The following is a 15,734-nucleotide window of genomic DNA, read 5'->3' on the forward strand; positions in this document are numbered from 1 at the left end:
GTGTTATCACTGAGCACGTGCATCAATCGGTCGATCGTTAGTATTCGTTCTAAATCGAAAGAGTAACAATCAAAATTGTCAGTTGTGCTTCATCTTGAGTGATTTATCCGATCATTTATTTTGTGAGTTTTAATTTACGAAACTGTTCGATGGCAAAGAAACTTAAACATTATTTATACATTTATTAGTGGTTTTTGGCATAGAGATTGGAGGAAAATTATTTAGTTTGGATAATCCCCGATGTTGAATTATCCGCGGCCATCCTCCCCGTCATAAATGCAAATAATCGAGTCTACTGTATTTGAAAATAACAATGGCAACATACAATTTCTTAGTTCTTTCGGTAAAGTCACATTGAAGGGAAACAACAAAATAATAAAATATATATAAAACAATAAAAATTCTCACGACGTTTCGACCACAACACAAACGGTCGTCTTCAGGTGTGTTGGTTTGCATAAATGTATTTGTAAACGGTGCATTTATTTATTTATAAAAACGTTAGCGCCACGCGCAGCGATTTAGCAGTTTATTTAGGACTAGTCCATCTATATTCTGAAAAGAGGAGGGGGGAGACGAATTTTTTTGTATGCTGTCTGAAAGCCAATGTAAGCGTGAACAATCAATTAAGACCTGAAATGGTTTATCAAATCTTTCCAATGATTGCTAAGATAGAATCCATCTTCTCGGTTGAAATTGTCTCTGTGCTTGTATATGTGGATAGCCTCATGAACGAATCTCTCATGGTAGCCAGATGGCTTACAAAGAACCTCTGTCTTGGAAAAGTCAATGGCATGTGAGCCTACTGAATTATAACAATGATCTGCCACGGCCGAGGTGTTGGTCCTACCGTGTTTTAGGTCTGCTTTGTGTTCACGAATGCGGTCCGAGACATGGCGTTTGGTTTCTCCAATGTAACTACTACCACAGAGGCAACTTAGTTTGTAGACACCAGGGTATTGTATGTCCGGAATCACATCTTTTACAGACGGAACCAGATCACGGATTTTATGTAATGTGTTAAAACGGACCTGGATCTTGTGTTTATTCAAGATTTTGGAGATCTTTTTTGTGATCCCCTCAATGTAGGGTAAAGTGATGGTTTTGAAAGAGTGAAAGGTTCAATGAGCCACTCTGTCTACAGGAAAGCTACCCATACGGATGCTTATCTGAAACCGGATTCCCACCACCATCCATCACAGAAGAATTCTCTCATCAATACTCTGTATCATAGAGCCCAATGCATATCCGACCAGGAACACATAGGCAGTGAACTCAAGCACGTACACCAAGCTCTTAAGGCTAATGGTTACTCTGACTATACAATCCGCAAAGCTATCACTCAAACCATGAAGAAGGACCCTCTTGAGGAGCCTTTCAAAACTATCACTTTACCCTACATTGCGGGGATCACAAAAAAGATCTCCAAAATCTTGAATAAACACAAGATCCAGGTCCGTTTCAACACATTACATAAAATCCGTGATCAGGTTCCGTGAAAGATGTGATTCCGGACATACAATACCCTGGTGTCTACAAACTAAGTTGCCTCTGTGGTAGTAGTTACATTGGAGAAACCAAACGCCATGTCTCGGACCGCATTCGTGAACACAAAGCAGACCTTAAACACGGTAGGACCAACACCTCGGCCGTGGCAGATCATTGTTATAATTCAGTAGGCTCACATGCCATTGACTTTTCCAAGACAGAGGTTCTTTGTAAGCCATCTGGCTACCATAAGAGATTCGTTCATGAGGCTATCCACATATACAAGCACAGAGACAATTTCAACCGAGAAGATGGATTCTATCTTAGCAATCATTGGAAAGATTTGATAAACCATTTCAGGTCTTAATTGATTGTTCACGCTTACAGTGGCTTTCAGACAGCATACATTAATAAAAAAAATTAGTCTCCCCCCTCCTCTTTTCAGAATATAGATGGACTAGTCCTAAATAAACTGCCAAATCGCTGCACGTGGCACTAACGATTTTTATAAATAAATAAATAAATGCACCGTTTAAAAATAAATGTATGCAAACCAACACACCTGAATACGACCGTTTGTGTTATGGTCGAAACGTCGTGAGAATTTTTATTGTTTTAGATATATTTTATTATTTTGTTGTTTCCCTTCAACGTGACTTTACCGAAAGAACTAAGAATATGAATTACTGCAGTCACGAAAGCTTTAAATCAAAACATACAATTTATTTTAAGTCTAAAGTACAACCAGTAACAAAGACAATTCTATATACAGTGCATGTAGATTGCCTTTTTAAATCACACTGTTATAAATACATTTTAAAACACATTTGAATAGCTCTTTGAAACTCCTGCTGGATGTAGATCTCCCGACGCCAGGTCGGTTGGTTGCGAGTTGTTTGACCATAGTTCACCAGGCTGATGAAGCGGGAACCGTTCAGCTATCACTCGCCACTGATGTTAGCCTTGGCCAGGAATTGAACCAAGGTCGCTGGGTTCATTGCACAGTATGCAATCCAGTGCCCTTCAATCTTCCCAAAATACCAATGTAAGTAATATGAATATTACTAGTAGTAATATTAAAGATGTATTAAGCTCCTGCCCATAATGCTATTGCTACTTTATTGCAGATCTAACCTAAAACTCCAGCTAGATGCTAATAAGGGCTGAACCAGCAATTATATAACCTTGATTGCTCCCGACCATTCTCAAAGATTCCCTCCACCAAGGCCTCAATATCCTGGCCGCATTTAATCACATAGTGCTGTAATATAAATTAATTATCACAACAAATCAGTCTGCATTATTCATAGGTACTTTAAAAAAGAAACTCAAAAGTAAGAAGAACAGTTAAAAGTATAAAAAGGAAACTTTGATATAACTGGCCCATTACCTAACCTTGACATTTTGGTTGGGAATTTTGGTTTGGCAGACGGTAAGATCCCGAGTGCCAGCAAAGGTACCCCATTTGTACAAGATGGCCTACGATAGCTTTACAGCTACAGTAAATCACAGGGGCAAGTTTTGTATGTCACCACAAGCATGCAATGCAACCTAATTCAGGCCGCGCTGCAGACGTGTATGGCCGTCATTGGCTACAGCATGCTGTGTTCAAGGTGCTGTGCGCTGCATTTTAATGCGACGCCCTCAACGGTTGCAGCCACAGTAAACAGCAATAGCGTTATATTCTTGGTTCTTTGGGTAAAGTCGCGTAGAAGGGAAACAATAAAATAATAAAAATAGCTTTACGAGGAAAGAACCCCCACTCCCCTCTGCCAATTATTAGCATTTCATGCCGGTAACCCAATGCAAAGATTTGCAATAAATTACAGCCCCTTTAGATGCAGATTACTTGCAAAAGAGCTCCTGGCAGAAATGTTTGTTGAAAGATAACCAGTAACCGTGGTTAAGCAGACTATAAATTCTGCACACTGCAAATTATACAGGAATGAATGTCAACAGGAACCTGCGTCTTTAAATAAGATAAACAGAGCACCATTTCATTATCACTCTGTATTAAAGTGGTCCAAAAAGGCATTGATTTATCACCGAGTGACAACATTTATTGTAGTGCAAAGAGAAAACAAAATGCAATGAAACGCCATTTATAACTGTTGAATATTCATGACATGCTTGTTTTTGCACCTTAAAATAGCCTTTTCTAAGCCCGGCACAACTATATTCTTGGTTCTTTCAGTAAAGTCACGTAGAAGGGAAACAATAAAATAATAAAAATATAAAACAATACGTGACCATACCGAAAGAACCAAGAATATGAATCCTGGCACAACTGTTACATAAAACTGTTTATCAAAGACAACCTTTGAAATACAGTAAATACAGGCATAATTCCAGAATGCAAGCGAGTACGAGCAAAATAGGAACGGAAAGATGCTGGCACCCTGGGGGGAAAAGGTTAGGGGGCTTCTTTCGCAGCCTGAACTGAAGATAGGATGGCAGAGTGAGTCAGCCATGAACTGCTGGGCATCATGCCTACAGCAAAAACACCGCATACAGTAGCCAAGTGCCTCAACACCCATTTTGTTGAAGAAACTCGCGTCCAAGCATGGCTCGATGACCTAAAAGCAAACATACTTTTCCTGCTTTTGACCAATCCAACCGGAAGGCACCTGATCGTCAGATCCTGAATGCGAAACAGATACATTTTGCGAAAGAAAAACTAAAAACGGTCATTGCAAAAAAACAGGTAGTTAATGGGACTCATGTTAGCGTAGGCAAGTGTTACATAATCCATTGTTGTAGTGCTATGTTCCTACACAAATGCTCCAACTTCACTAACCCGAAAAGACCATCGAGCTGCTGTCATTAATCTCAATACTATGTAAAAATTGGCCGCACAAAATCTGATTTCATCGCTCCATCTCCTCAGTGGACATCCTCTCGGATGCGTTACATTCCTTGGCACCGCTGTCACTATTCTTCACCATCGGTCATCATCCCTTCTTGCGACGTGTCCTTCCTTTGCCCATTTGCTAACAAATTTGATTTGTGTAAAATTACCTGCGTATGCGTGAAATAAGAGTATGGTCAAATAGTCAAATAACCCTCCATGATAGGCACGGCATGGAGAGATCCTCATGCAGTCGTGGATTCACAAAATTGGACTGTACATGTATTATTTGCCTTTTGGTGGCTAAATGTTGTATTAAATGAGGGAAAAAAACCCTTTTTTGCATCTCGCAATATAGAACAAGCCACATCAACAACGCGGTGTCTGCAAAAGTACACACAGTGGTTATAGAGTCTACTAATACTTGAACTTGAACTAAATGTTTTCTGCTCCGACATTACCCGAGGTGACCAATCAGGCTGAGAGGAAACCGTGTGGCCTGCGATAACCGCATTGCAAGACAATCAGTAAACTGTAAGAAGGGGCCCAAACCAAGCCAACATTTCACCAGTAAACACACCTAAAAGCTTAAAATGAAACAAATGAGATAATCTTTATGCAACATAGACAAACGATCAATGCATCGGCGATCAGGCCTTTGAAGACATTTCTTTCACCTTTAGGAAATTTACTTGCTGTTGAGTTGATATCAGATTGAATAATCAAAGTGCCATTTAATGGCTGTAAAATCAGCCGATATCTATTTTCCCCACTTCACAGTATGTACAAACATTTTATAACATGTGCTTTAAAGAAGAACAAATGATGAAATTTGCCCAAGGTTAAATACGAATGATACCACTTCCGGGTAGAGGTCTCCCTCAATCCTGTCCATCAGGGGAGTTGTTTGACCATACTTCACCATGATGGTCTGTGCAGACTGGTGAAGAGGAAGCCTACAACGGGTTCAGATATCCCTCCCTACTGTGTGAGCCATAGCAAGAAACTGCACTCAGATCGCAGTGTCATAAGACAGCACGAACAACTGTGAAACCACTCTTCCACATTAACATTAAACAGTGCTTTCAATAAGTATATTTTAATAGATGCAATATACAGAACATATAACAACAAAGTAGAGCTTTGTTGTTATACATGCATTGCTGGATTAAGCCTCCCCACTTCCTGTTGGTCATGAGGATTGTTTGACCATATTCCACCATGCTGGTCAGTGTGGGTTGGTAAGTGGAGAACCCAAGAACAGTTCAGATATCACTCACCACTGATGTCAGACAAGGTGGGAATCAAACTCAAATCATTAGGGACCACTGTAGCATAACTTCCCTTTACCCCATATACAAAGCATAACGTCGCAAAAATGCGACAGTGCACAACAGAATCTGCTAAAACAGTACCAACTATAAATAAACATAACGACAGAATGACAGTTTTAGAATATGCAAAAGATGCATCTAAATAATACGGTAGGACTAGGAATATGGCAATGTACACACCAAGTGAAGTGGGACAGCAATAAATGGTGCTTCAAGTGGGCACAATATGAACTCGGGCTCAAAGGTAGAGATTCTTGCCATTTCCGCTGGACAGCTTGTATATCTGACCAATTAGCGAGACGTGTAGTATAGGTTAACAATGCCATTGTGTTCTCTCTGCACCATTAACACTTCAGTATGGTTAAAAATTGCACTGCACCAATTGGAGGTAGTTTCGGCAGCATTTGGTATGATCCAACACTTATACTGCAAGAGCCACACTCAAATGGACTGCCCGAGAACAAACAATTGATGACAGAATTAAAGAATTAACGCAAACTACAAATTATATTTAAAATGGCCGTTGGTTATAGAGATAAAAAACATCACATCCCCGATCAGAATTAAATATAAATAACATACAGGACTGTGAAGAGCACAAAACGAGAGGAGCACAATGGTTTCTATTTTAATACCATCACTATTACACTGTGTTCCCTTTGAGTGGTGGCGTAGTGGTCAAACTGTGCTTTGAACCTGGCTACAGAGTTAAATTCTCGACCACAGGTTACATCAGTGGGTGGCGAATGATATCCGAATTGATCCTGCCCCCCATCCCCCCAACTTCACTAACCTGCACTGACCGGCATGGTGAAGTATGGTCAAAAAACCCCATTGGCCAACAAGCCATGCACCGAGCTATTTTCAGCCAGCAGGGAATTGACAAAGGGAAGATTTTTAAAGCTACAATTGCTCCCTTTATTCATGAGGGTATTGTAAACTCGAAACAATAGATTATGCAACAAAAATAATAACCTTCAGACGTTTATTAATGCACAGCTTAAGTTCTTTCCACTTCATATTTTACATGGGGATTCTTTAGAGCATACTTCACCACAATGGTCAATGCAGGTTGATGAAGGGGATACCAAGTCACACACACATTAGCTGTGGCCACGATTCAAACTCGGGTAGCCAGGTTTATAGCAGTGCGACTGCTACCCACCCCACGTACTAAAGGCAATATTAAAAACTAAAACTACGAGCTGTAAAGCCCCGCAATTTTGTTTTCACGAATCCAACTATGGGTATGCATGGGATTAAATGTTTCATAGGACCCTCCCATTAACGCTTAGTTGTTTATGCTTGCTTAGATGGAAAAAACATGTTCCTCCAAAACCACCTGACACTCGTCGCAGCAAAAGCAGAGCAACACTTGTGATTTAAATGCCTGTATGAGACCAGATGACGTAAAGAAATCCATTGGCTTTTGCTTCAAACGTACCATGCTGTGTCCAATGGCAAGCCAGTTGGGAGATTCCTTTAATAAATTGTGTATACAAGAGAACAAATGACTGGGCTCCAATCACGTGACTTCTATCACTCCAATTACCATTCACTATTCTGACACAACCAGGCAGGCGGTCCAATACAATAGCGTTCTTCAATCATCAATAAACATCAATAGGGGCAAGGGGAAAACCCATTGGTTTTGATGTTGAAAACTTGATCACCTTGACGATATGTGGCTTTGTAGATAATCTCGTAATTTCATATGCAATACATTACATCAGTACTTTCTAGCACCTTATTTCTCGTCACAAAACCTCATTACAATTACAAGCAACTAATTTAAAATACATAAAGCCTAAATCCTCCAAAATATTTTGCAGTGTGACATCGGCATTTGAGTTTTAGGAGGCCCATCCTGCTTTCATTTTTTTCCAGAAAAAAATATATAAACTAGGCTTGCATTCATTACGAACTATTTTAATTAATCTTGCCAAATTTATTTGATACTAGTTCATAAAGCCTGTCTTCGCTCGGCAAAAGTTTTCAATGAATATAATAATTAACCTTATGTATTTTTTTTTACAATTTTTATCTACGATCAGATACGAACAACTACTCAACGACTAAATTCAACGTCTTAAATTTATAGACGTACCCATCGGAAACCGCTCAATTGAAAGATTCCGTTATTTTTTATTAGAAACAACAAAAAATAATTAACTTAATCTTTGAGGGGAAGTTCCTATCATTTACCGTTATCGAATTATTCAGATTTAAAGATCATTAAATGCGTTTTGTTTTCGTTCGAAACAACTTGAATCCAAAATATCTCAAAAACAAGAAAAGATAGAATGGTTCTCACTTTCATTGCATTTGCTGTTTAACGGTCTATCAAACGAAAAAAAAAGCAATTTTATGTTTCCAACGGTTTCTGAATGACACGCACAAACATGTTCATGGGGGCGCTTAAAATCGAGATGTTGGGGTTTTATAATGAAAAATATCGGATTGGTTTCTGTTGTGTGTACTTTAAAAGCTACCTATGTACCAAATTTCAGCTTTCGACCTTGTTGGGAAGCAGCATAAGTTTTTAAGATATGCAGATTAAGGTCTAATTCTTGACTTAAAGCTTTCGTGACTGTAGAAATTCATATTCTTTGGATCTTTCGGTAAAGTCATGAAGATAGGCTCAAAGAAAATTACAAAAAACTACGTCGTTTCGATCAACCCTTTTCCTGATGACGTCTGCTTGTGTTGCGATCGAAACGTCGTAGTTTTTTGTTATTTTCTTTGGTGACTTTACCGAAAGACCCAAATAATATAGCTTTGTATATAAGATGTTGTTTGCATCACTAATCAAACAGCCTGCCAGGTTTTTTTGCGTGTATTCAGTCAAGATAGTTAATTGTGTCGAGGAAGAAAATGCAATAATTATTCCTTGCTCTCTTAAGGCACCGCATTCCGTTTATTGCACGCAGAAACCGAACAAATTCTCACTCGTGGCATTTGTGTTTGACTGCAGTTTCCGATAACCCTCCGGTGCCAATCTTATAGCAAACAACAAGAGTAACCACTGCCACCACAAAGCTCGGATCCAACCAAGTAACTTTGCACCACATGTGATTATGAAAATAATGTTATATTTTTTATGAAATTCAACACAATTAGTTCCCATACCAGGAATTCTTCAAAAATGGGGAATTTTCAAAATGAGATTTTTGTGATGTAATTTATATCACTTATCCAACAATACCTGTTCCCATAGTAACCCCATGCATAATAACCTTAATCCAGACAAGTGCATGTATGTGCAATAGAGGACTACACAATGCATCTGTAAACTATGTTTTACTGGTGTCTTTTCTCTCCCCCAACTCATAAAATACACTTTAGTGTTTTGTCAGTTGGGGTATAGCTTTACATACTGTCTGTTATTTAAAAATGATTGAATGCTAGCACAACACCAGAAGATTATTTTTAACCAGATCTTACTCTGCAATTTTACTCCATAAATCTAACAAAATGTAGTTTTCCAGCAAGGCATGAGTTCTTAATGCATGTGTAGTGACGTAAACGGAGTCACTATGGCGTTTAGTGCCAGCTACTGTCACAAGAGTGGAACTGTGCATCTTGAGCCTCTCTCTGGCACCAGAGTAGGTATGGCATGGAAGCGGGCCCTAGGGAGCATGGTTCTGGTGGGGTCAGAGAGAGGGTATGTGAGGACGTGACAGTCTAGGTGAACCCGAGAGGGCACGTCACCAGGAGAGGGAAGCGAGGGGGGCCCAAGTATGGCAAGAGGGACAAGTGATATATGGCCCAGAGCCTTCGAGTAGGATCTATAAGGGGGCGTGGCCGAGGGCAGAGCCAGCCCATGTTCAGAGGCATAAAAGGGAAGTCCCGAGAGCAATCGCGGCTGTCTGTTGCTACGTCTCTTCGATCCTCGGTCCACAGTCTTTGGTCTTACGCTCGGCTTCGTGGGTCAGGCAGTATGTCACTGACTGACCCAGTTATGTAGTTACCCCGTTGAGGTCTAGTTAACCGTGTAGTTATCACCTATATGTCGAACCCGTTGTTACGTTTATGTAGCACCCTGTTTGGGTTGTGGAATAAACGTGTTGCCTCCAAGTTCTAGCGTGTGCCTCTATAGAACCACTACACATGTAAAAGCACACGTATTGATCAAACACACCGTTAATTTAAAACATGCTACTAGGCAATGGGATTACTGATGTACTCAATTTTGGTCAATCCCACCTTAGAATGTATGGTCAAAGCTGTTGCAGACTAGAAAGTTTACATGATGAAAATGAAAATTACATGATCAAATAAATGGTACAAACGGCTTGGCGAGAGCACTCACATATGATGTTTGTTATCAGTGTGAATAAATTATGTTTTAGGACTTTCATCAGTAAATATATATAAAACAAAGCTCATTACTTATGCTAACGCCATCCTTCATCACGTTCACAATACTTGCTTTTGTTGCAGATATTGTTCAACAGAGGAAAACTAGTTATGCTGATATGCAGATTTTTTTTTACCAGGTCTGGAATAAAATATCATTACATTACATTTTATTTATCCCAGGTCTGGCTGAGGCAAAACATATGGTTAGAACAAATTACTAGTAGCAAACCCCACACCCATTTACATAACTGGTATATGCACCAAAACTAGCAAACCATTATCTGTCCTTATTGATGTCAAATTATAATTTAATTTATTTAACACGTAGGCTTTCGCGACCAATATCATCCATAAGATGTTTTTTTTGGGTTAGATCGAGTAAATATTTTAGTGTCATTAAAACCCGCCACTACCCGACACAGCCAACTAGTAAGGGTTGTCACGTAAACAGAACATGCCAATTCGTAACTAGTACAGCACACCGGTGTGTTGGAGAGCCAAGCCACAACATTTACAATCTGAGTACGACGTTTCGCCAGCAATTACAACTAGCTTCATCAGGCGACAAATCTGGCTGATGAAGCTAGTTGTAATTACTGGCGGAGCGTCATCCTCAAATTGTAAATGTTGTGGTTTGGCTCTTCAACACACCGGTGTGCTGTACTAGTGACGAATTGGCATGTTCTGTTTATGTGACAACCCTAACTAGTTGACTGTGTCGGGTGGTGGCCAGTTATAACGACACATTTATAAATTTACGTGATCCAACCCAAAAAACCTCTTATGGATTTAATTTATTGTATGTGGACTCACCCTTATTCAAAGAGGACCTGTCAGAATCATTAATCATTAATCACCCCCCCCCCATCCTTTCCACAAACTTAAATTCAATTTATTATGCGGGCTCACAATTTGAATCAAAATAAAAATTGTCTCATTTACTGTCATGTTTGTATTGTCTTGTATGTTCGGTATTGTGTCGGCTATAATTAGTTTCATTGGCATATATAATTAATTATCATATAATTTTCACAAACTATTAATGGGATAATCATGAAACACAGGTGGTCCTATGCATTATTAAATCATTACGTACCCAATGCTTATGGTCCATGTGAGTAAAAGTAATCTGCTGATATAGTCTTAAGGTGAGCTCGTGATTGAAATGCCTGCCCTGAAACTACTGGACTAAACTGTCAGTTTCCACTCAAGTTGCAGTTAAATTTAATCATGCGACGAAGCTGCTTGCCCGACGTGGTTATCATCAGGTCGGTGAACAATCCTGAGTTTTACTCTGACATTTGTTTACGTCAGCAAATAATAAAAAGGTCCCTATATACCCCATCATAAATACAAACTCACCCACCTATCCCACTTAACGATGGATGCGAGTTGAACATTGGATTCTAAGAAAATAAACTTTTAAGCCCGTGTGAAACACCTCGTTTCAGAACATTTACAGTTGAAGAGTAAATACCTTGTGGGTATGCCAAAATGATAGTAAATATTTAACTTCACAATGGCCATGGACACAGTGCACATGTTCCCCATGTAATGTGATACGTTTGCCATGGTGCACTGCATACAGCATGACACATAATACAATAATGCCAAGCACACTGCATTAATTAGCACCACATTTGAAACCCATCTAGGCTACATTTTGAAAAAAAATCGCATACAATTGCAAAACAATATTATTCTTCCAAATGGAGACCATTACATGAAGAAAGTGTCCTGTCATGCTAATTGATCATACTATGTGTTTCAAGTTGATTAGACCCAGTGGCTTCTAGACATGTAATGTTTAATCAATTGTTACTTTCACAACGCATGGTTCACAATATGCGCCGTGATTTGATTGTGTAGAAATGTATTATGCTTTGGTATGAAAATACATGATATGCATACCTACATCGTAAATTATATGAATGTGATATAAAAAACACCAAAAAACTGGAGCCAAATTATTTGTTTACAGTTCACTGCTTAACACAATGCGAATACACTTTTTTCGTTATTGTGAATCCAAGAATGACAGATCCAGCCCTTCACTTCAAAACCTATGTCGCAGCAATCCTCACTCGCTGCAGAGAAATCCATCCCTCGGAGGGCACAAACTTCTCGCAAACTGCTTTTAAGGAAACATCCAAACGCACTGCGTCAGTGCACTCCCGCCGTTGTATTTGTCATTTTGGGGTGTAGTGGCTCTCTCCATGAAACCGTGGGTGACTTGCAGACACTGGGAGTCCTAACCCATACCCTCCCGTGATTATCGCATAAATAATTAACCAGAGCTGTTTCTCAGACACAGTAATGACACACAAAGGACCCAACTGCATTTCAAGAAAACCACTTTATGAGCCAGATTTACTGCCCATTACAGACTATATAATTTTTCATGAGGAAGGCATTTGATGGTCCAAACAAGACTGCATACAATGCAAGTCAGGCTGTGCTCAGCTGCTTGCATTTGGCTGCTAATGGCAGATTACATGCGCATAGATTTAAATGAATGTTCTACAGTGAACATGATTATTGCGTGTTCTTCTCTTGTACGGCCATCAATTGAATCAACCAGATTTATTTTAATTTTATTATAGACATTATAGTTGGATAGATCAAGTACACAAATGTACTCAGCTTCAGTAATGGCATTGTGAAAACAATTCTAATATTACCAATTATAGGTAGCTGCTTACTCAATTTTCTTGGCCAGACATTTCCAAAAGTTATTAATTGCATTAATCTTCTTGGCTATTGACTCCTGTGCCTCATTCATTTGCTTGTGACATCAATATGTTTCATGCTTTACGGCCAGTTGCAGACGATCCAATAATGTGCTACAATAAATACATGGTGTTTATCATTTCAAAACTATGTTTGTTTTCTTGATGTATACCTAGAAATATGGCTCTCCTTGCCTTGCACAGCAAATATTACAGAAACAAATCATTAACTCGTAGCTGGTATAAACTACTTTTATTGAGAACAATCACTAATTTCTCATAACCTATTTATACATATATCACACAAATATGTAGAGGCTGGACAAAGACAATTATTGCAGAAACACTATTTTTCTAACTATATTTTCTACAGCAGAGATATAATAGACAAGAATTACTGCATTAATAATATATTTATCGTACACTAATACTCCAGGGACAAGAATTGTGCTCCACTGGTGTGCGCACTGCACTATGAATCAGAGGACGAGTTTAATTCCTGACCAGGGCTAACAAACGGCAAGAGATTCATTAAGCGCAACATGACGTTGGAGCAACACTTTCATAATAAGTTGTTTCACGCGTATGTTTGCCCACGATATAATAAAAACAGATTTTTCTCAAACACCACAATTATGGAAACCAATTGGGTGGCAGTATGGTATGCGGATATAATGAAGAAAACGTTAAAAAACACACCGTGTAATTCACAACCGTAGTTTGGTTGACCAACTTCCAATTTAGACTAAGAACAGATTAGCAGTGGCACATTCCTTGTATAGGCGTAATTTAAGCTGCCTGCGTGAAGCATCCGAGAGGTAACCTCTTAGGACGTGAACTTTGAACCCCCCACTTATGACCCTGCATGCATTACTTCGGTTCTCTCATTATGTGCGCTGCAGAGCAGAATCCTACTTAGCATTCAGCCACCATCGATGCTCCCCATCACTCACCACCGAGGAGATTTACGTTGGGATTTACGCACGGATTTACCATAATCAGCCAGGACTGCTCAAATTAAACAGAAGCAGAGGAAAGGTGTAATCACATAACGGGTGGTGTTGTTTTTCCACTTCATTGATGCAAAGGATCCTGACATTGAGAGCCAAGAATTAATGAAACTGCTACAGGATTGGCAACCCAAGTATATTTTGCATTCTTATACATGTATCAAATGTTGGCTGAATACTCCATTGTTTAAAACACTGCGGGACTATTCTGCTTCAATATTTCGCAAAAAAACAGATATGGCGAGGAAAAGGCATGTGTAATGCATTAAATACCCGTATTTTTTGTTTGCCAATAGGAAAAATACCTTGCATTAATGTTCAGCAAACAATGATTTTATTACAAGAAATCTGCAAACATATTTTTTTCACTAAAGAAACCTACAGCAATATCAGGCAAATCGTCCATAATGCAAATAATAGCTACCCTCAGGGCAGATATTTTTTCTTAAAGTGCTTCTATGTTACCAGTTCCTTGGAGACATTCATTGAAGCAGCAAGTATAAAAGTGATTAATGCTTTCAAAGCGAGTAAAGCAAACCCACACCACCTCAAAAAGAATGTGGTAAACTAATTGCTTTCTGAATAACAAAATACATTTTAAATACGAATGGATAAATTTACAAAAACTGTACCTTTAACGTAACAGTTCGGCTCCAAACACATTATAATCCGTCTTTGGCTTTTACTTTCTGGAATATCGATTTCCTTTTTAAGCACAGTTCACCGCTTAAAATTTACACACAATCTATTTTGGAACACAGTACACATGTGCCACTACGGCATCCTTTGCGGCCTCCACTTGTAACAACAGGTTGAGAAATGAACTCCGTGCATTCCACGTGTTTTTTTTTCTGGCTCTGCAATGCAGTTGGATTCGGAATAGTTCTGAACACCGCATTATTTTACATTGGTTGAATGAGAAAACATTATTCTGGAACATTATTTATTTGATATTCAATTTCAACTATCATTACAATTCTAAATAGGTCCAAACTTTCCTACTGCAGTACGTGATAAACAATATTTTTTATATTCTTGGTTCTTTCGGTAAAGTCACGTAGAAGGGAAACAATAAAATAATAAAAATATAAAACAACAAAATTCTCACAAAGAGAATTCTCACAAAGATAAAAAAAAAATTATTTTATTGTGTCCCTTCTACGTGACTTTACCGAAATAACCAAGAATATGAATCCCTGCAGTCACAAAAGCTTTAAATCAAGATTTTTAATCTGCTGTGCCTCAGAATATTTGGTGTATACACACAATGTGCTATTCAGGGTTTTTTTAAATTAGATCATACAAAAAAATACAACGAAATATCAAAATAAAATGCTCATTTATGCTGTATCACTATCATATATAAACTTATAGCACAAACATTTGCGCCCTGTAACAATTTGACAAGTACTATCTGCAGCGTATGTTTGGATGTGGCCAGAAATCTTATGGAAAATCAAAAAGTAAAAAAAACTCCAAAACAAATGTATTTTATCATATTTATTACGAGATGTGCAGTGGCCGCAGAACAATGTTTTGCATTGCCAAATCTTTCTAAATGGTAATAACCGCACCATTAAGTGTGCATGTAGAGAACAAAACGGGTGCAAAGTGTGAACGGTAAAGTCACTGCGACAGCTGCACTGCTCCAGCAGGGAAGGGGCTTGAGGGGAGGGGGTTACGTTTGGGGGAAGCGCATGCATTACACGAGGGCATAGCTTATTCTTATTCCGTGATGTTGTTATACAGACTGCGACGTACACAGAATACCAAAAGCCCTCGAACCCCATGACCGCCTCTCTGGGCAGCTCGAGCAAGTTTCAAAACGCCACAAAGCCTCTACATCTTCACGGAACGTTTTAAATGCCTGTGCAACAAAACGGGCCTTACGTAATTCAGTATTTTATTATACGGTCTTTAGAAAAAAAATAAAAAGCAAGTGACGCTATTCACGACTGTATAT

General features: G+C 38.9%; 1 protein-coding gene across 50 annotated transcripts in view; it reads right to left on the bottom strand.

The window, feature by feature from the left end:
• LOC116940339 (calcium/calmodulin-dependent protein kinase type II delta chain) overlaps window positions 1-15,734 on the bottom strand; it is a 71,185-nt gene that overhangs the window by 50,968 nt on the left and 4,483 nt on the right. The gene's annotated exons all lie outside the window — the stretch shown is intronic.

This window comes from Petromyzon marinus, chromosome 8 (assembly GCF_048934315.1).
Source record: "Petromyzon marinus isolate PM22_M1 ecotype Great Lakes invasive population chromosome 8, UKy_Petmar_22M1.pri1.0, whole genome shotgun sequence".
Lineage (NCBI taxonomy): Eukaryota > Metazoa > Chordata > Hyperoartia > Petromyzontiformes > Petromyzontidae > Petromyzon > Petromyzon marinus.